General features: G+C 41.2%; 1 protein-coding gene across 1 annotated transcript in view; it reads left to right on the top strand.

Moving 5' to 3' along the window:
* Window positions 1–18,256: 18,256 nt before the first annotated feature.
* Window positions 18,257–21,867, top strand: part of RASSF8 (Ras association domain family member 8) — a 118,530-nt gene continuing 114,919 nt past the window's right edge. The window contains exon 1 of the mRNA XM_047865738.1: window positions 18,257–18,381. The gene's annotated coding sequence lies outside the window, so the exon portion shown is untranslated. The remainder of the gene's footprint in view (window positions 18,382–21,867) is intronic.

Genomic DNA, 21,867 nt, shown 5'->3' on the forward strand with positions numbered 1-21,867 from the left:
AATGTAAATCCAACTGCCACTGGACATTTCTACCTTGGATATTCTGGAGAAAGGCTTGGCAAAACGATTTCTATAAAGGATAGAGAGTATATATGTCAGCCTCCACAGGCCATATGCTCTCTTTTATGACAACTAAACTGTTGTTGGTGCGTCTGAAAGCAGCCACAACACATAAATGATTATGTTTCAATAAAACTTTATTTATGGACACTGATATTTGAATTTCATATATTTTTAATGTGTTATAAAATATTACTCTTCTTTGGATTAAAAAAATTAAAAATGGAAAAGTCATTCTTAGCTCTTAAAAAGACAGGCAGCATGCTGGATTTGGCCCTCTGACTGTACTTTGCTGACCCCTGTTTTAGAGGCATTCCCATAGTCACATGCTCCTCAGCCTTATGCTACTCTTTCCCATTGTTGACAGTATTTCCTCTTTAAAAATGTCTTTATTTTTATTTTAAACTAAAGAGCTTTATGCTGCATAATATCTGCAAGTACAGACTTCCTTTAGAGTGGGCTTGGGGAAAACAAGTATGGATACAGTATTCTTATTTCAGAAATGAAGTTGAGACCCAGCTTGGATTGTCATAGAGTTAAGTAGTACTAAAGCCACCATTAGAACTCAGTTCTCCAGACTTTTTGGACCAAGCCTCTACATACCTTGTCACACAGCAGTCAATTGCCTAGAATGTATGGTTTATATCTTCCAATACAGAAATAGAAAACTTATCAAGGTTCTTTTCAGATCTACAATCCGTATTATACTGCATCCCATCACCCTCCCCCCACCACTCCATAAAACGTGTTCTTTTTTTTTTGTCAGTCTGATGGCTCATTATGATGTTTCTACCCAGCTTGGTCAGACAGCCAGGAACTGATGGAAGAGGGGCAATGATATTTACTAAAGCAAAGTTCTGCAGATGTCAGTGTAAGGCTGAAGTAGAAATTTTCATAAATGTAATGAAGATCTACATAACAACTATCATAATTTTGGTACTGGCAGAGTGTTAAAGCTGAGAAGTGTATTTGAAAAAAAAAGCAAGATGCATTTGCTATTAGAGAGAATGGATGATGTTCCTATAGCTCATGCCTATTTTATCCACTTGAATATTATTTTCTCAGAACTCAGGGTTCTGAGTTTTACTAAGAGTACTGTAATACTCACTGAGTTTTTATAAGTTTTATGAGATCATAGATTCTTCTGTAATCTCTTTTCCTACCTCTTCAATTTTAGGATTGAGAGAAATGAATTCACCCTTCCATCATTCAGAGTCCACATGTTTGTTTTTTAGCCATGGGCCAATTTGGCACTATTTATTTTAACTTTCATATTTTCTATTATTTTGTTAACAACTATTCTGATGGAAGAACTTTACAAAAAACCCTAAATTATAATTAATTGTTTTGTGAGGAAAACAGAGCAAACCACCAAATGCACAAACAAAAATATTCAGCAAAGAAGCACCATTAGTATAATACCAATTGTAGGTATAAAAAACAAACCATGAACAGGTGTGTGCGATTCTACCCTCTGTCCAATTTATTTATTTATTTGGAAAGTTGATGATGTTAACCTCGCTTTATGTTGTTTTTCATTATTGTATTACAGAGTGAACCCTGAAGAATCTTGTTTTTTAGGAATACATTTGATCATAAGCAGAATTTGGCCCTAATTAAAACAGGATTATCACAGGATACTATATCAAAGAAATGTGCTTCTGAAATGGGTATTCTTTTACTTATTTTTCTTTAACAGGTGTAATGAAGGCCAGAACATACTACTCCTTTCAAATAACAATTCTTTGGAAAATATATCTGACTTTGGTAAACAGATTTTTATGTCTGAATGGAAGATTAAGTTAGCCTTATTAACATATTAATGTATAGAGAAATTCACTAACAGAATCAAAGGAAAAACAGTTGAAAATGTCTAGAGCTTTGTTTTCTGAAGAAAATGATTTTTTGCTTATATAGTTTGATTATTCTCTATATTGAGGTAAAAGACTTTACAACAGACATCTTGTAAAATAATTTCTGTAGTAGTATTATAGAGTAGGCTAAGCCACTGTAAGAAAGAAAGCCCCCAAACTCAGTGGTTCAAAGAACAATGAAGTTTATTTGTCTCCCAGTTAACAGTGCAAGATAAGCATTCCAGCTTGGTGGGCAGCTCTGCTCCAGTCAGTCGTTGGAGACCAAGGCTGGCAGCAGCTCTGCCATCAACAGTTGGCTTGCGGGGCTGGTCTGGTCGTCGCCATTCCAGCTGACTAAACAGGGGGAAAGCCAGGGAGTCTCCAGCCAGGGATATCCTCTTAAGCAGATAAAGTAGAAGTTCCTTAAATCACTTGTACTCATATTCCATTGGCAAGTATCCAGTCACACAGCTACACAGAGCTACAAGGGAGACTCTCCACCAGGAAGAGGGGAAACACGGAAGCGGCAGGCAACTGCAGCCCCATAGACTCTCTGATTGTTAAAAATTATGTAAAAAACAACACTGTACATTGCAAGGCCTCCAGAATGTTACACAAACATAAAAGAATATAAAAAACACATTATTTTTTTTCTATTATGAGAATATTCAACAAGGTAAAAACCAAGGCAGGTCCCTCTGATTTTATGTTACCACATCAAAAAGATTTTTGTTATCAAACACACAGAGGAAATACCCAACTTAAAATAAATCATGTTCTAAAAGCTGGGAATTCATTTTCTCAAAGAAACAATGTTCTAAAAATGGCCAGGTTCCAAAATTATTTCAAAGGGGCTCATTTACCTCCTGTGGTATATCTGTAGTGAAAAGTAGTGGAAGACAATACTACCCTGTGGCACTCAAAATGGAATGTTAGCTAAAAATAATTTTTAAAAATATTTTTAATAAGGAAATTAAGTTTAAGTAGAGAAGGATGTGGTGGGAAGTGGGAAATGAACACTTTCATGTAAAGTCAAAGTGAACTTTCAAAAGTGTTCTGGTAGTGGCTCTTTAGTTTGATTTTCCTCCAAAGTTTACCTCAAGCAAAATGAATGTGTTTATCAGTCATGCATACAGGTAGATTTTTGGAAGAAAATGGGAGAAAGAAAATACTAAACAGGTGTAGGAGGACAGTGTTCTGTAAAGTAATCAGGTGAGAGTTGGGAAGGGAGGTAAAGTCTCATGTCTCCACATCTACAGGAAGACATCAAGAAAGAGATAAGCAGAGGGAAAGACAAAATTGAGGGTAGGAAGAGGAATGAACACAGACATATGCAGGATCTCTCCGGAGGAAGGATGAGAACAACTTGGGATAGAGTTTTCTCTGGTCCAACCTCCAGGAATTTGCTTACTTACTGCAAAGAAGGTCTCAGGTTTGGAGAGGCAGTGTATAAGCGACAGAGTGTGGAAAAAGAATGTCCACAGGCTGAGAGGAATTTAGGGAGTAACTGACTTCTATTTCAGTTTTCTTTAATTGGCACAAGGAAAGTTCATAATTTAAAATCAAGAAAAGGAAAACCTATCAAAATGTGTATCAGAAGAATCTTCATGGCAGAAAAGACACATCTGAACAGGACCCTTACAAATATACCTAGTATAAGCCTCTTTGTGTCTTTCAAGTGCACATTTGTTTTGTTTTGGGATAGCTGTTCTATTCCGGTACAACTTAATAGTTCCCCTATTGCTTATAATATGACCTCTGAAGATGCTTGATTTTAGGTAAAAAGGCAATTTCAGACAACTTTATCTGGGGTAAGTCCTGTGTCTTAAATACAGTGAAGGGCTGTTCTCTGTGAGCCTGATTGACTGCTCAAAGCCCATTGATTGCAGAACTCACCAAGAGACACTGGTTTCTCTCACTTGACAACTGCACGTACTATAATCAGAAAGACATGACATTGAGCTCCTCCAAAAAGCCCAAGCCTCAAATTGTTTTTGAACAGTACTTGTTCTAACAGTGGCATCAGCAACAATGAACCATCACCATGGGCATCAGGAGCCCAGCCATTAAAGCCTGAACATGGAACAAAGATTTCTTTAACTTCTGAAAATGAAAGCACACTTTGAAAATAAACATAGATTCTCAAATTGGTTGCAAACTATTCAATCAAATGGTGTTTTTGTGGTTTCAGAGAATATTAATACAATCTTAAACATGCTGGCACAATTTTGCTCACAAATTTCTCTTATTCCAGCCTGCTGCTGCATTAACTATTTTGCAGAGGGATACAGGTTGACAAAACAAGGGACAGAAATGACGGGGGGGGGGGGGGGAGGGGGCGGGGTTAAATACAAAATGTTTGTTTGCATTCTCCCTGGAGTCTTAACTTTGAGCCTAATTAGCTGCATTATCTTGAGCAGGTCCCTAGACATCTCTGGATTTGATTCCTCACCTGGAAATTGAAGGGATTGGATGAGATGAGCTCTAAAATCCCTTCCAGCTCGACAGGCTGTAATTCAAATTTTTTCAGCTTCAGTTGTGCCATGACAGGGAACTTTACTGGCAGTCTTGAATTACTTAAAGATGGAGCATACTGCTTCATGCCTGTGCAATACTGCTCTGAACAGATCGCTCACAGCTGCTCTGCTTTCTTCTGCTGGAGGCTGCTTGGATGGGGGTTGAGTCTATGAAATTCTGTGCCCAGCTCTAAAAAGTTTTTAAAAAGCTGCCATGTGACTCTTAAGATTTTCCGATTCAACCTGACTACCCTAAGCCAACTTTACAAAGTGACAAACAGGCATTCAAAATCAACACTAAGAAAAGCCTTCAAATGTTACCCTCCTGCTCAGCCTCTGCCTTGCCACACAGAACTCTCACTCACAACAATAACGTCAGGTCTAGGCTCAGATTTTAAATAAAAGACTGATTTAAAAAAAGAAAAGCAATGACATTTCAGAGGCCTGGTTTTCCAGTATTTTCATTCGCCATAGTTAAGTTCTTGGTAAGGATGTTTATCAGTAGGATGGACCAAAAACAAAACAAGTATAGGAAGAAACTTTTCTTCTAATATTCACCCACCTGGGGGCTAAAATCTGCAGCTGGTACTGGTCCTCATTTCTGATTCATCACCAGGGCATCAGGTCTTCTCTTTTCCACTCTTGAGAGGCTAGGTTTCTGGTCTCACACCTGAGTCCTTATCCCACCATAAGACATCGTGTGAGAGAACATCTCATTGTACAGTCAGGCCTCCAAGCCCAAACTTCTGGTTTCAGTAGAAAGATTAAGCATAATAGCGAACTTGAACTGCAGCCTATGCTAGGTCAGACACAGTTAACCATTCAACCACTCTATTTGATAAATATTAATTACAGTCATCTCTTTTTACACATGCAGAAACTGAGACCCAAACAGATTAAATAAATTGCCCTAAAACAGCACCACCATCCTGATTCTAATGCTGATCCACACACTTCTCAGTTTGCCTGAAGCATCTATAGTGTTTAGTTCTCTTGCCTTCAAAAGGGGGGTTATGATAGCCAGGAAGAAAACAAGTTAAAACAGACAAACAGCATTAGAAGGCTTCAACATGTTTCATTCTCAAATATTCTATCTTATCTTATAACTGTCTTCACTCAGTCAGACTCAAGTATCTGAAGAGAGTTCTGAAAAGTGCATTTATATACCTAACAAAAAAGACTCACGCAGGCACCTCTTACTTGCATAGTAACTACTGAACTGTCTGGTGGATAGTAGGTTTAAAAGCAGAGAAAAGAGCTCCAGGATGTTGTCCATGGCCTATGAGGATTATAATTCAGTACCTAAAGCCTTTCAAAGGTCTTCCAAACCTGTTACTTCCCAACGCATCTTCTTTCCTGCCTATATTAAATTTGGGAATCATCTATCTATAGTCTACTTTCAATCTTAGAAATTTGAATTTTAATCATTCATGTGAATTCTGCACTATCTCTAAAATATATCCTAAGGATGTCCTTGAGCTCTCACAGTAAAACAGTTATGTGCAAAACAGTCTCTCTTCCAAATCACCACTTCCTTTTCCAACTTCAGCCTACTAGAAAGAAGTGATTAATTAAAATCACCTGCTTTGAATGATGATGCCACAGGGTCTCCACTGGTTTCCTTTGTTGCACAGCACCCTGGAATGAGTGTTAATTGCCCAGGTATGGAATTTTAATTCCATTTTGTCTTGTTTTGCTTATTTTTACTTGATCTTTCTTTTGTTTTCTTTTCTCTTTTCTTTTTTTTTCCTTTCCTTTCCTTTTTCTTCTTTCATTTATTTTTTTAATTTACATCCAAGTTAGCATATAGCGCAACAATGATTTCAGGAATAGATTCCTTAATGCCCCTTACCCATTTAGCCCATCTCCCTTTCCACAACTCCTCCAGTAACCCTCTGTTCATTCCCCATACTTAAGAGTCTCTTATGTTTTGTCTCTCTCCCTGTTTTTATATGATTTTTGCTTCCCTTCCCTTGTGTTCATCTGTTTTGTATCTTAAAGTCCTCATATGAGTAAAGTCATATGATTTTTTGTCTTTCTCTAATTTCGCCTAGCATAATACCCTCTAGTTCCATCCACATAGTTGCAAATGGCAAGATTTCATTCTTTTTGATTGCCAATACTCCACTGTATATGTGTGTGTGTGTGTGTATATATGTGCGTATATATATACATATATATATGTAGAAGTTGTGGTATAAACATACCACAACTTCTTTATCCATTCATCCATCGATGGACATTTGGGCTCTTTCCATACTTTCACTATTGTTGATAGTGCTGCTATAAACATGGGGGTGCAAGTGTCCCTTTGAAATAGCATACCTGTATCCCTTGGATAAATATCTAGTAGTGCAATTGCTGGGTCATAAGATAGTTCTATTTTTAGTTTTTTGAGGAACCTCCATACTGTTTTCCAGAGTGGATGGCTCCCACCAGCAGTGCAAAAGAGATCCTCTTTCTCTGCATCCTCGCCAACATCTGTTGTTGCCTGAGTTGTTAATGTTAGCCATTCTGACAGGTGTGAGGTGGTATCTAAGTGTGGTTTTGATTTGTATTTCCCAGATGATGAGTGATGTTGAGCATGTTTTCATGTGTCGGTTGGCCATCTGGATGTCTTCTTTGGAGAAGTGTCTATTCATGTCTTTTGCCCATTTCTTCACTGGATTATTTGTACTTTGGGTGTTGAGTTTGATAAGTTCTTTATAGATTTTGGATACTAACCCTTTATCCAATATGTCGTTTGCAAATATCTTCTCCCATTCTGTCGGTTGCCTTTTAGTTTTGCTGATTGTTTCCTTTGCTGTGCAGAAGCTTTTTACTTTGATGAGGTCCCAGTAGTTCATTTTTGCTTTTGTTTCTCTTGCCTCCAGAGACGTGTTGAGTAGGAAATTGCTGCGGGAAAGATCAAAGAGGTTTTTGCCTACTTTCTCCTCAAGGATTTTGATGGCTTCCTGTCTTACATTTAGGTCTTTCATCCATTTTGAGTTTCTTTTTGTGTATGGTGTAAGAAAGTAGTCCAGGTTCATTCTTCTGCAATGTCGCTGTCCAGTTTTCCCAGTACCACTTGCTGAAGAGACTCTCTTTTTTTTTTTTTAATTTTTTTTTTTAACGTTTATTTATTTTTGAGACAGAGAGAGACAGAGCATGAACGGGGGAGGGTCAGAGAGAGAGAGGGAGACACAGAATCTGAAACAGGCTCCAGGCTCCGAGCTGTCAGCACAGAGCCCGACGTGGGGCTTGAACTCACAAACCGTGAGATCATGACCTGAGCCAAAGTCGGACGCTTAACTGACTGAGCCACCCAGGCGCCCCTGAAGAGACTCTCATTCCACTGGATATTCTTTCCTGCTTTGCCAAAGATTAGTTGGCCATATATTTTGTGGGTCTATTTCTGGGTTCTCTATTCTGTTCCATTGATCTGAGTGTCTGTTTTTGTGACAGATTTTTTTCCTAATAACCCTCTCATTTGCTCCTGCATAAAATGACCAGACAGGCCTAGAACCCTTACCTACAAAGACCCCACCCCCACCCACAGTACAATCATGATTACTCTTATTACAAGAGAAGAGAGACTGACATGTTACTCCATCTTTGATCAATTTCTGACACTTGGGTTCTAGTACATAGTTTTTGTTTTAACCAACATTTCCCTAGAGAACATAAGGTGCTAAAATTAAAACACAAAAACAGAAAACAGAAAATGTCTCTGCCCTGAGGAGAAGAAAAAAGATTTCCCTTTCTTTACTCTCTGAAACTACAAAGCTGAATTGATTACTTCCATCTAGAATCACTGGATTATTGTGCAGTTTTTCTACAGTTTGACATGCTGTCATGACCCCTATTAGTACTTGGACTTCCCAGTTTTAAAAGCAACAAGTAACATGAGGCTATTTCTTCTTAGGGTATCTACTCTTTGTTCATTTATTTCTTATAAAGCTCCAGTGGTTCATAGACCTCACAGGACAATGACTGTTTTGAAAACCAATGCTAAGAAATTGATATATAAAATGCTCAGAGTGAAGTCACAGGACAAAGTAAAAACTATGTAATAGAATTAGGTTGACTTGATATTATGTTTCTGGTGCAAATCTATTTTAAAGCCTCACCTAAAGTTTTTTTTCTGGATTTTTTAGCTGGATTTTAAACTGCTATTTGGGTCATTATTAGAAGCAGAAACAAGCCTATTCTGCCATGTCTCCTCTCTTTCAATGGAATCAATTATTTATGATTCATATATTCAGAATGTTAGAGCTACATGTGATATTGGAGGTAATTTTGTAAGCCCTTGCTATAAGAACAATGCAGTCCCACCTGGAATGAAGTGTTTCGCAATAAATACACATGGGGGATAAATAGGGAACAGAAGAAGAGGGAAAGGGGACTCCCACTTGGCAGCCAGATCTGCCAGTCAATGCTGGGGTTCCAAAAACCATTGGCAGCTCATACTTCTATCTTACAGAGTTCCCAGAAAGTAAAAGGACTTGCCCAGGGTAACAAAGCTGATTTAAGCAGTAGAACTAGCACTCACTGGGTCATTTCCTAGGATGGTCCTTTACCTAGTAAAAGACACATACAACCAGGAATGCCCTTTAAAATGCACATGGTTACCTTAGTCATGGTTATCTGTGGGTTATTTTCCTGATTTGCTTATATATTGACTTGGAAACTTATCAATCTTAAAGTAGTATGCTAACTTATTTTGCTAGATAAACAGTACATGATGAGGAGGTTTTAATGCTGTGGGGTCTGCCCATCTTCACTCCCCACCCATTCTCCTCAGCACATTCTGGATGAAAGGAACCTGCTTAACCTAGATCTCAATTTGTGATTCCATTCTGATCTTTTCACCTTGAATTTGTGCCAATTCTATGCTTAATTCTCTCTGCTATTTTTAATTCTTGCCCACTCTTCGATTACATATTGTACAGGTAAAGACTATAGATTTTGAAGCCATACTTCCTGGGTCTGAACCCCAGCTATGCCATTATCCAACAATGGAATCTTGGGATATTACTTAATCTCTCTCTGCTTTGACTTCCTAATCTACAAAATGGGTGTAATAATAGTACCTACCTGATAAAGTTGTTGTATTAAAGAAAAGTTAATATATGAGAAGCATTTAGAACAGTGCCTGGCACAGAGTATCCTGAAACAATAAATTATAGTTATTGGCTTTGCTGGAAGTACCTTCTCACCTACGTGCCTGCAGATAATAACACCACTTACATAACCAGGCACTGTGCTGAATGTTGTACACACACTATTCTAGTTAATCACAATAACTCTTTTTGTGCTACTATTATCATTCTCTCCTCTCCTATCTCTTATTTTTTTTAATTTTTATTTATTTTTGAGATAAGAAAACTAAGGTCCAAGACCCTGAACAATGTGACTATGGTCACCCAGGTAATAAGAAGCAGTTAGGACTTGAACCTAAGATGTCTTGGCATCTTTCCAAAATCTCTGAGAAAAGGGCATTAGAGTTCTTTTAAAGTTCTTTTATTTAAATGGATTGACTTGCCACCCATACAGGTCAGGAAAACTGGGATCTCCAGGAGGAAGGGAAGAGTCTCTCTTAGAAAATGTCAGGCATGGGATGATTATACCATTGATGTCTTAACCAGCCCCACCTCCTACCTTCCACTGTGCCATACAGCATCTACATGGACTGTACTTCCAGAGGCCAACCCCAACCCCTAGCTTATTTTAGTATTAGGAAATGTTCTGATTCAAGCCAAAGTGGGAGTATTTACAATTTCAAAATCAGTAGTTCTTCGAGTCATTTATTTCCACCCCAGTAATGTCTCTTCCGTTCCCAGATTAGCAAAAAAATTATGATTTTCCTTCCTTCCTTCAGAGCCTATAGTAGCCAGTATCTTCCTACTCCTGCTCCAAACTGACATATTCTCAGTTGTCAACATATCTTTCATTAGTCTAAAATGGTGTCTTCAGTGGAAGGTAGGGCCAGGAGAGGGAAGAGTGGGGATAAAGGGCCAGGAGGGAAGAGAAGGAAGTCCCTGAGTTTTCTAGAGGAACAGTATGCACTGCCTTGTCCCTCTTCCTGTACCACCTGCTCACTCCTGTATCTCTTCTGGAGTTGTCTACTTACACTCCCACACCGCATCCCAGAACCTTCACCGAGCACCTCCTAAAACAGCTTCTGGGTGCTCCCTTGAAATGCAAGTGAATCAAATACATGGGCTTGTTTTTCCCCAAAGACCCACCTGTAGCACCCATGCTGGGCTTGGCTCATTGGGCTAATCTAGAAAGGAGAGAGCATGGGAAGGATTTTTATTCCCTTTCCCCATACCTACCATCGTATTTAGCTGTCAAACTATTAAAAAATGTCAGAGAAGCTGAAGTTGGATGTTTGTTATACAAGGAATGGTGGAAGAGCTGTTTGGAGAAAGTTAAGTAGGGCTCTGGAGGAGGTCAAGGGATATAGAAATCCTGGTGGGCAGCAACAGGATTGATAGAGGAAAGATAAGCAGGTACATATGTTTTTGGGACCACTGGAAGAAAAGAAAGGGGGAGACTGGCAAGTTGACCTCAGATATAAGCCTTAACCCAAGAGTCCCCTACTGCCATCCCAGCCTCTCTGGATTGATCCTAAATTTTTCTAACATCCTTAGTTCCTTCCCTGCTGGGCACCTTGCCTCAGTCCCTGAAGCTGCCATTACTACCACTGCTTGACACAAAGGGTAAGTGAGAGGAGAGCCCATGCCAGGAAAGAAGGTATGTTCCTTGCATCCTTAGTTGTGCTCTGAACGTTTTTCCTTTAGAAACAAGGTCACACATGTTGTTTCACCTCTGTAGTGCTTTTAGTAGTATGCTTCAGTTGTTATGGGATCATTAAGGGTTGTTCTGGGCCTCTAACCTATATACGACATGTAGTGGATACTCTTGGTGCCCTGCCCAGATCCCCTTCTTGGACTGGTACTTGCATCCCTAGCTACTGTGTAAGTGTTGGCTGCTAGGAGTTGCCCTCCTCTCAGAGATTACCTTTGGGAGGACAGAAAGTGCCTTGTCTTGGGAGTTACCACCAACCTTCAGCTAATGAGTAACTGATAATGGGGTGCAAAAAGCCAGCTTCCTGCCCCAAGTGGCCAACTCTGTGGCACAATTCCTTCTTTAGATTCCCCATAGAATCAGGCTGAAGCTGGTCTCCAGCTGAGACAATATCCTTACTTAGCTTTATTCCCCCCACACCATGCAACCTCCCTCACATCCCCTCTCCTGAGACATGCTCCCAATAATTCACTTGCACCAGAATCCCTGTCTCAGGCTCCACTTATGTAACCCCACCTCAGATACATACTTATTCCATGTATTTATTGGAGGTCCTTTATTGGCACCAGAATAATACATCTCTGGGAAAACCAAAAATAAAATAAGGAGCAACTTAACAGGACCCTAAACCAAATCTGGACATATAACCCAACTCAATTTATACTTTTTCTAGGCCTATAACTAATATCTGCTCTCTTGTAGACACTAACAGACCACATTCTATCAAATCCAAACTGAAGACTTATTTATTCATACTCTACTTTTTCTCTTACTATAGAACATTAATTTTTATACCTATTTTAAAAATTAGCTATGTAGCATTTATTATTAACCAATACACTTGTTGTAATTCTTAAAAATGTGGCTGGATGATTTTAAGTTAATTTGTAATGATTATTCTTGCTGTGATCATATAAATCTTACACTTTTAATCACTTGTTGGGTTTTTTCTTCCCATGAACTATAAGTTCTGGATTGTGGATGGTTGGGTCCCAGATTAGCAGGTTCTGGTTAATCTAGCAGTGTTATAAAACAGATCAAATTTCCAGCTTGCAATTAATAAAAATATAATTAAATATATGGAGGCAAAGCAGAAGATAATTTAATCTTTCTGCTATGATTCAGAAGTCATTTTAGGGTCATCATTATATACCTCAATTATAGTATTGCACAAGTATAGGAAGAGTGGTGAGTAGTATTCAGGTTGAAAGAAGTCCAGACAGACCAGATTTTACTTCATGTATTTACAAAGATGCAACCTCATAACACCAGGTACTGCATTCACTGTTTTCCCCCAATATACTGATCCTAATATAGGCTCTTGTAGAGAGCCCCCTATAGTTAATCTCAGCTGATTAAATTCATTCTTCTAGCTTATAATAAAAAATATCAAGACTTTTTCATTTTCATGGGATTATCCTCTCAAAAAACTTCTACATGAATAGGACCCAATCATATTTTAAATACTATTTCTGAATATATTTGCATGTATTCCTTTTGGTATAGCCAGTTACAATTTCCATTTATAGCTTATGTTATATTTTAATTCCATACTGTACTTCATTGCTTAACAAAATATACTGGTCATCACTCTCCTCCCCATCAAGTTATTGGAGGGTTGCTTAAGGGGTTGTTTATGACTTGGTAACTAATCTTTTTTTTTTTTTTTTAAGAAGAAAATATCATGAAATTAAAAATTCCTACAGATCTGAGAACTGTGCTTTGTTTCTAAAAAGCCCCTTTATGTTGGTCAAATAAATCACAATATTTACATATCTTTACCTTATTCCAGTATGTATACAGGTTTTTCATTAAGAATGGGAAAGAATACCATATTTACTTGCCTTCCATATATACATACTGAAGAAAAGGTGACTGTTTTCCTTTTCCTTCCAAATTTATTAGTAATAGTGATAGGCTGAATAAATGACCCCATTTGTACAAATTTTAGCATATGACTTTGAGCTTCCAGGTAGTATTGATGTCACAAGATTGCTGCTGTAACTCCAGCTATATCAATCATATTCCAAGCAATCATAGGGCTTGAGTCAGCCCTGCTAGTAACTTACCACCAGGTACACAAATAAGGAGTTCCATACAATACCTCCCATCCACATACCATTGCCTTCTGCAAGGAAGGTTATGAAATGAAATTTTTCACTGGGCACAAAATCAGATTTCTGTTACTAAGAGCAAAAGGAAGAAAGGAAATGAGATAGGCAACTAGTATTACCTGCCTTATTTTCTTTTTAAGTATGTGTTTCCTTAGATGAACTGTGAGGTCATGGATGGCTGAGATTATGTCATATTAATTTTTATAATCTCAGAACCTAGCACAATACCACAGTTTATTACATTTTTCAAAATGTTTATTAATTAAAGACAAGTATAGGGGCGTCTGGGTGGCGCAGTCGGTTAAGCGTCCGACTTCAGCCAGGTCACGATCTCGCGGTCCGTGAGTTCCAGCCCCGCGTCAGGCTCTGGGCTGATGGCTCAGAGCCTGGAGCCTGTTTCCGATTCTGTGTCTCCCTCTCTCTCTGCCCCTCCCCCGTTCATGCTTTGTCTCTCTCTGTCCCAAAAATAAATAAACGTTGAAAAAAATAATAATAAAATAAAGACAAGTATAACAGGTAAGTGGCATGAGTTTGTTCCATTTATTTTTTTTTATTCAAAAAAAATTTTTTTTAACGTTTATTCATTTTTGAGAGACAGAGGAGAGACAGAGCATGAGTGGGGAAGGGGTAGAGAGAGGAGACACAGAATCTGAAACAGGCTCCAGGCTCTGAGCTGTTAGCACAGAGCCTGATGCCGGGCCTGAACTCACGAACCCGTGAGATCATGACCCGAGCTGAAGTCAGACGCTCAACTGACTGAGCCACCCAGGTGCCCAGAGTTTGTTCCATTTATATTGTCACTCATTCATTTAATTGTTATTTCAACTAATATTAATTGAGCTCCCAGCCTGAGCCAGGCCCTGTATCAGGCATGGGGAATACAGTGATAAATACAACATAGTCCCTGGCTTTACAAAGCAGGTAGAGGTGACGTTAGGGGAGGATAGGAATGGCCCTAAAAGTAAACAGGCAATTTCGGGGCGCCTGGGTGGCTCAGTCGGTTGAACGTCCGACTTTGGCTCAGGTCATCATCTCACAGTTCATGAGTTTGAGCCCCATGTTGGGCTCTGTGCTGACACCTGGGAGCCTGGAGCCTGCTTCAGATTCTGTGTCTCCCTCTCTCTCTGTCCCTCCCCTGCTCACACTCTGTCTCTCTCTCTCTCAGAAAATAAACATTAAAAAAATGTTTTTAAAGGTACACAGGCAATTTCAAGGTGATGTGGGAAAGAATAAGAAGTGGTCCTGAGCCACCATTTGAGAGGTTATGAAGCTGTAAGTAGTCTGGGTGAAACATACAGTTAGGGAAAGAAGAAGAGAAAAAGAAGGAAAGGTGGGGATAGATAATAAAAAAAATAAGTTATAATCATAAGCCCATAATTTATTCCTGCCAGCACACATACCTATTTGTTGTGACAAAATGTTTGTTTCTCCCTTAGACTTCCTCATGAAAGAATTTCCCAACACTCTGTCCTTGATGGATCTGTCCCACTGACAAGGTTCTTGGTTGGCCTAAACTGTAATCACAACTGTGTTCTATGGACCTTATATCCAAGCATGGAGCAACTGTCTTCCCAGCATCCCATCTTACAGGATAATGTTCCCTGGTAGGCCAGTTTGGGAAATGTTGGTCTAGACACATGTTTCTCAAACTTGGAAATATGAGTCTACTAGACACCATAAAAAAGAGTTGCCAGGCATTTCCAGAGAAAGGGAATTATCCCCAGAAAGTGGAGATCTGAACCTGGTTTTCTGAGTGTGTTTACACCTTGGGTTTCAGTTACACGAGTGACCAGGACGGATATAGGTTTAGCTGGACTAATGGGTCACCACTTCAGCAATTTTACAGTCAAATAAGTTATCCCTATGATGCTGTGACTAATAATTAAAACACTCATCTCTTCCTACAAATAATCCGGTTCAATTCAGTTTGTAACATATATGGCTAGAAATGTATCTACATCAATTCCTATTTTCTTTGCCTACCTTAGAGAAAAAGATAGCCCCTAACCATGAAGCAGAGGTCACAAGAACAGAGACAGATTTGAAGATGATATGTATGCTATTGCCTTAAATACGGAGGAAGAGGCCACAAGCCAAGGAAATCAGATAGCATCTACAAACTAGAAAAAACAAAGCAATGGATTCTCCCCTAGAGACTCCAGATGGAACACAGCCCACACCTTGACTTTAGAATTTCTGACTTCCAGAACTGCAAGATAACACATTCTTGATTTTAGCCACTAAGTTTGTGGTAACTTTTTTAGTAGCAATAGGAAAATAATAATACACAGTAATATATCTCTAGATGGTGTCCCCCTCCCCCTTCACAAATCTTTCTTGGGATTCTCCTCTTTTCTGAATCTACCCTCTCAGATTATTTTCCTGAAAGTCAAATCTGATTATGTCACAGGGCTTAAGGTGCATGAATACTCACTGATTCTAGGTAGATTACTTTTGGGGAATATATTAGAAACCAGAAATAAGAGTTGTTTACAAAATCCTGTCAAGGACATTTGGTATGATCTCAGGAAAGCTTAACAGGGATGTGATTATAGCTAAGAAAGCTTAAAACAAATTGCACTCTACACTGAAGAAAAAATGTATTAACCATATGGGGTTGAGGTAGAGAAGAGATTTTTCTGGGTTGATTCAGGACTGGACAGAGATAAATTCACTTGACTCTGGCACCATCAGTAAGACACACGCTGGTTTGGAGGCGGGGATACTTCATCATGTACCTGGAGCCTAGTAAGTGTTTATCCTAAATATTGGTCATGGTTATACTATCACAGTCAACTTCATCCTGATTTAAATGCTAGTCATGTGAAAGTCGGTTGTCATAAGCCTGTCCACTGTTCACCTCTGGATGTGTGATAAAATTGAGGTCAGGACGCAACTGGTGACCAACAGAAACTAGATTAAGGTTCTTCTTCTACTTCCATTCCCCTTACAGAAAGATAAAAGATATGTCCTTCAGTAAGATCCTGAATCCTAGTTTAACAATAGCCACACTACTGCCAGCTAACACTCACCCGTGTTTCAAGACCTCCACCAAAAAGGGAGGACTATCAACAACAACAAAAAAGGGTGGGGGGAGGAAAGTTCAAGGAAGGAAGAGGTCAAAATTGGCAAATGCCACAAAGGGCATAACAAAATGCGGATTAAATTTTTCCATTAGATTTGGCAATTAGGTGGGTGACTGATGTTGTTCAGTGGAGTGAAAGGTTGACAAGGGAATGAGAGTTTAGGAAATGTTAACGTTAAGTCTGGAAAAGTCCTCTTGAGAAGAGGATCCATGCCCTAAGGAATCACCATAAATAAAATTCCCTCAGGGTTTGCATTTGAATCCTAGAGAACTCTCCTTGTCCACAAATCCTCCAAATGTTTATCAGCCAAATTTGAGTCTCACTGATCTCTCTTTCTCCTCAGTTCACCTCAAAGGCAAAGGAACTAATGAGCTGTGCAATAACTAAAGGTCAAAAAACAAGAGGAAGAAACAAAAGACCTACAAACACAAACTCAAAACAAAACAAATCAGGTCTTTGGTAAGAGAAGCTGTACCAAGTTGTGCTTCAAATTTAATATCCTTGTTTTGATTTAAAAAAAAAAAAGAAAGAAAACTGTCTGGAGAATTAAAAGGGGCATTTTATAATTGGAATGTTTTCTTGTATCTCGACCATTATCTTCACTCCATCTCCCTCCAAATTAATAGCTGTTGCTGAGTTGTGGGCATGTGTGAGCACAAGCCTGGACCAAAGACTGAATTTTGTCCAGTGGCTAGAGTAATTGCGTGCCATTTAAAAAAAAAAAAAAAAAAGGTGGGATAGGGAGAACCACATACATATCTGCATTTCCAGATGAAAGCACTGGTTTTCTTCCTCGACTATTTGCTGTATTTAAGGGTCAGGGAAGGGGGGGAGCAGTTTTCTGAATCTGAGCCCAGCTCTTTCTAAACTTGGTTACTCACGTCTGATTCATTCGCTGTGTTTTTCATCTCCTGTCTCTGTCACTGCCTGCCGCTGAGAAGGGGGTCGCTGAATCACTGCCACTCCAGATGAAAAGCAATTCAAACCCAGTCCTTGGAGGATGGAAGGTTTTGTTTTGTTTTCTTTCCTTTTTTTTCTTTTTTAAGCGTCTGCAGAATAAGCCTCCTACTTTCCGACATGACCGTAGAGGGCAGTTTTACAAGTCTCACCCGGAGCTCTGGAAGATTTTGCTCCTGTGAGAGTCAGTAGGCACTGGTCACCTCACCATTTCTGGCTTTTCTGGTCCATAGGCCTCGGCGGTCGGGGGTGTGTGGTGGGGCGAGCGGCGGCGGGGCCGAGCTAGGGGCGCCGGGGTGAGCTTGGCCCGGTGGGCCCGAGCGGCTGCGCCGCGCTCCCCGCCGCTTTAAAAGCTCCCACAATGCAGCGCTGGCGTCCCAGTTCCGTTACAATGTCTCTCACGGCGCGAGTGAACCGGCAAGGAGCGGGCGGGGAAGCCGGAGAGCCGGGGCTGTAACCCGAGCGCCCGGCCGAGGGGGGCGCCCCCGCGCCGCTCCTCTCGCGCGCTCTACCCGCGGCCCGGCGAAGGGGCGGAGCCGCCCGGGTGCCCGAGCCCGGCCCGGCCCCCAGCCCGGCCCCCAGCCCAGAGGCACCGGCCGCGGGAGCGAGCCGGCCGCCAACTCCACCGTCCGGCACAACGCTCGCCGCCCCGCTCCTCGCCGAGCCTCGCTAGACCGCCCGCGGCAGCGGCGGCGGCGCTGGGGGCGGCTCCTGCGGGCGGCACAGCCGCTGCCCGCGCGCTCCCACACCGCGGCAGCTCAGCCAGGGGCGTCCACACTCACCTAGCGCTGGCCGGGAGGTGCGCCGAGAGGACGCGCCGGGAGCCGGGGCCTCCAGCCGGTGCGGGGCGTGCGGCCCGCCGAGTGCGGCGGAGGGAGGCGCGCCGGGCGGCACGGCCGGGACAGGAGCTGGGCGGCCGCCGAGCTTCGGACGCCGTCGCGTCCTCAGCGCCCCGGCCGGCCTGGACGGGCGGCCTGCGGGGGCGGCGCAGTTGCGAAACTGAGTAAGTATTAACTTTACTCCGCTGCTGCGATTTCTGGGCAACGTCTAGGATCCCTCCCTTCTCCTCCTGGAGCCTCGGGCTCTCCCTTCCCCGCCCCCTCACCCCTCCGTCTGCACCTTGGGTTTCTTCGCCGGTTCTACCCTGCGGCCACTGGCTCCCAGTTCCTCCGGTTCACCTTTTCCCTGTTGTGTTCGCCTTTGCGCGTTCTGCCCGCCGCGCACACGCGCCTCTGAGAAGTACAAGCTTGTGTCCTGCTTCTCTGTTTCCTCCCAGTGTCCTTGGCAGGGGAGTTTAGAGGCCACTTTTGTTGGGCAGGGAAATGTATGTATGTGTATGGCTTCTTTAACATTTTTCTCTCCAAATGGAAATCGGATGTTCGCTTGCCGGGTGGCGGTTTGGTGAACGCTTACTTTCTCCTCTGAAAACAGGATTGGTTTTTAGGTTTTAAAATTTTGTTTGAACGCTTAACCGTCCTCCGTCCCTATTTCCCCTTGCCGCCAACCCGTCTGGAGAGGCGAGTCCAGACGAGGGGACTTTAAAAGTAATTCCATTTTGCAGACTAGAAACTTTGCGAGGGTTCATAGCAGAAAGCATCATAAGCTTCAACCTGAAGGGACGTGAGCTTTGAATGTGGCTCCTTGTGCGGCACTAGAGCTTACAAGCGAGTACCTGGGTTCGTAATTGAGTGTTGGCGTTGTTATTTTAGCATCCTAGAGCCGCCTGGTGTTGCTAAACCACTACTTTTTCAGCATCAAATGGCATCTTGAGCAGAGCAAGCGTTGAATGTAATTACGGGTCAGCATTGCCCCTGGTCTTTAGGGACTTAGAAGAGAAATAGATGCAGGGCACATTTCATAGCTGTGAAACCCATCAGGTTAGCTGTGTCAGTGCATCACAGCATTGCATTAAAAAGAATTCTTCCAGCCTGGTAACAGCGAGGAGGAACATTTACAAATTTTCCAGTATGATGTGGCTCAGCAATTCTTCGTTAGATCTGTTGTGTCACTAGAAAGGACCTTTAAAAAGGTATAGAGCTCAGCTTTTCTGCCGATTGGATTAACCCCTCATTCTGGTAGAAGGCCTCAGGTAGTCCTCCTCCCCCCCCCCCCCCCCCGCCGTCTTTCTTTCTTTTTTTTTTTTTTTTCTTTCATCTTTGGGTTGTCAGCAGTTGGCGATCCTGTTTTGAAGGACTGGAAAACGGGAAGCTTTTCTTAATGGATTTTCAGCATCCTGTCCTTTGCCTGGGTGAGGCAGTAGTGAATGCCAGCTAGATCTCTGCAGGGAGAGGTGCAGGTGGACACAAGAATCTGGCAGAAGGACACTGTAGTACTATCATTGGGGGGGTGGGGGTGGTTTGTGTGTTTATCTTTTAGTGGGCATATTAATGCTACTTTTTATTTATCTCCATGGGGAATCTCCCAAAACCGTGAAAATTACATGTGACCATACCCAGCTTTAAGAAGACTGAATGTAATTTGATTATTCTGTTGAAGGATCAGACTTAACAAAATAGAATTTGTAATGTAGGCGATAAGACCTTTCAAAAATCTCTCCCTTCCTCATTTTCTCTCCTTTTAAGAGCCTCAAGCTGGTACTTTCAGTAATAGACACAATTGTTAGTAATGCATTGAGTTCTTTCTAGGTTCATTAATCAAGCCTAATTTCTGGCTTCAATAGCTGAGGGGGACATCAGCCCAGAGAGGGAGAGAATCATGAGACTGTGCAGATAGGAAAGGCATTTCAGTTTGCTAAAGTGTCAATGTGCTGCAGAGAAAAGCAGTTAAAAAGAAGAATGTTCAGGTTTTAGCATGCACATTTACTGAATTTGGCATTTGGTTGAGATATTTGGGAATTGCAGATTTTAAATTCTACAGTTATGGTATCCTTTCTTTTTGCCTAACATTGTATCCTTTTAAGTTTTTGATTGTTTAATGGGAATCTCAATACTTCCTTTTGTAGCCTTCTGTACTGGGTGGCTTGCATTAATTTTTTACTTGAATGGTTTAGCCATTTTGAGAAATAGTTTTTCAGAATTTCTTACTCAGTTGACCTGTCTTATATTGATTCATGTATGGTTTGTGAGTAAAAATATTGTTCACTGCTGGGTGTTGTTGCTCTTTTCATTATCGTTGATTTCTGGCATAGTGGCTTTGCTCCTTTATTGTAAACCATTAAGGTCCTAGATATCTTGCGGGTGTTCAAAACATTGCAAAACTCTGCAGGGAGAAGTGGAGAGGGGATAGGGAAACATTATGCATCATAAATCTGAGAACTTGGATTTATTTTTTTTTAATTTTTTTTAATGTTCTTATTTATTTTTGAGACAGAGAGAGACAGAGCATGAGCAGAGGAGGGGGAGAGAGAGGGAAACACAGAATCCGAAGCAGGCTCCAGGCTCTGAGCTGTCAGCACAGAGCCCGACGCGGGGCTCAAACTCACAGACTATGAGATCATGACCTGAGCTGAAGTCGGACCAGTCGAACCAACTGAGTCACCCAGGCACCCCTGAGAACTTGGATTTAAAAAATAACATGTCACCTGTTTACTCACCTTGGGTGCTAGCTTGCTCCAACCCCATGTAGATTTCAAAATGGGAAGTATGGACATAGTTTCCAAGAACTGTGTATAGTGAAAAGAATGCTTACCCCACAGCCAGCCAACCAGACTTGAGTAGCAAGTGACTTTGTCACTTTGAACTGATTTAGCTTGGCCATGCTACTTCAACCTCATGATCTACAGTTTGCTTTGTGTAAAATGGGAATACTGTTCCTAAAAGGGATGCTGTGACAAGTGAAATAGCTAACATAGTGTCTGGTACATCTCAGTCAATACATGACAGTATCTGACACTTCTCAAGAACTGAGCTCTTGATTACCCAACCTTTCAGCCTGTTTCTCCTGTGTTTTTCATCCCCTCCATCCAACAAGTGGCTCAGGCCAGAAGGCTAGAGTTTAACATTCACTTCTGTTCTCACCTCCCCTCCCCACCCCCAACCAGTTTGTCACAAAGTCTTTATTTACTTTTCTGGAAAAATCTCTTTCAAACCTGTCTGATTTTCAATCTCCACTATGTTTCCATTCCACTTGAGGCCACCATTATCTTTCCCTATTGCCTTCTGCATGTACTCCGTATCCCTTCCAGTCTCTTTTCCTACCAGCAGCCTAAAAAGAAAAAAAAAAATGTCACTTGCTATTTAAAGTCTTCAAAGCTCTAAGAAAACACATTTATTTCTCCAGATATAATATGAGATCTTCAACATACCTATAAAGTCCTGCATGGTTTGGCCACTGCCCACCCCCAATCTTCGTCTCTTGCTAGCCACATTGTTCAGTTCTCCAGCAGGCTCACATCAGGGCTCTTGCTCATGCTATTGGTCTTTCTATTTTAGGACCATCTCCTTGAGTAATTTGTCATCCTTGGATATGGATTCAAATATCCTCTCTATAAATGTCTTCTCTGAGAAGACCCTATCCTTAGCATCATGTC

This window comes from Prionailurus viverrinus, chromosome B4 (genome assembly GCF_022837055.1).
Source record: "Prionailurus viverrinus isolate Anna chromosome B4, UM_Priviv_1.0, whole genome shotgun sequence".
In the NCBI taxonomy this organism is placed as follows: domain Eukaryota; kingdom Metazoa; phylum Chordata; class Mammalia; order Carnivora; family Felidae; genus Prionailurus; species Prionailurus viverrinus.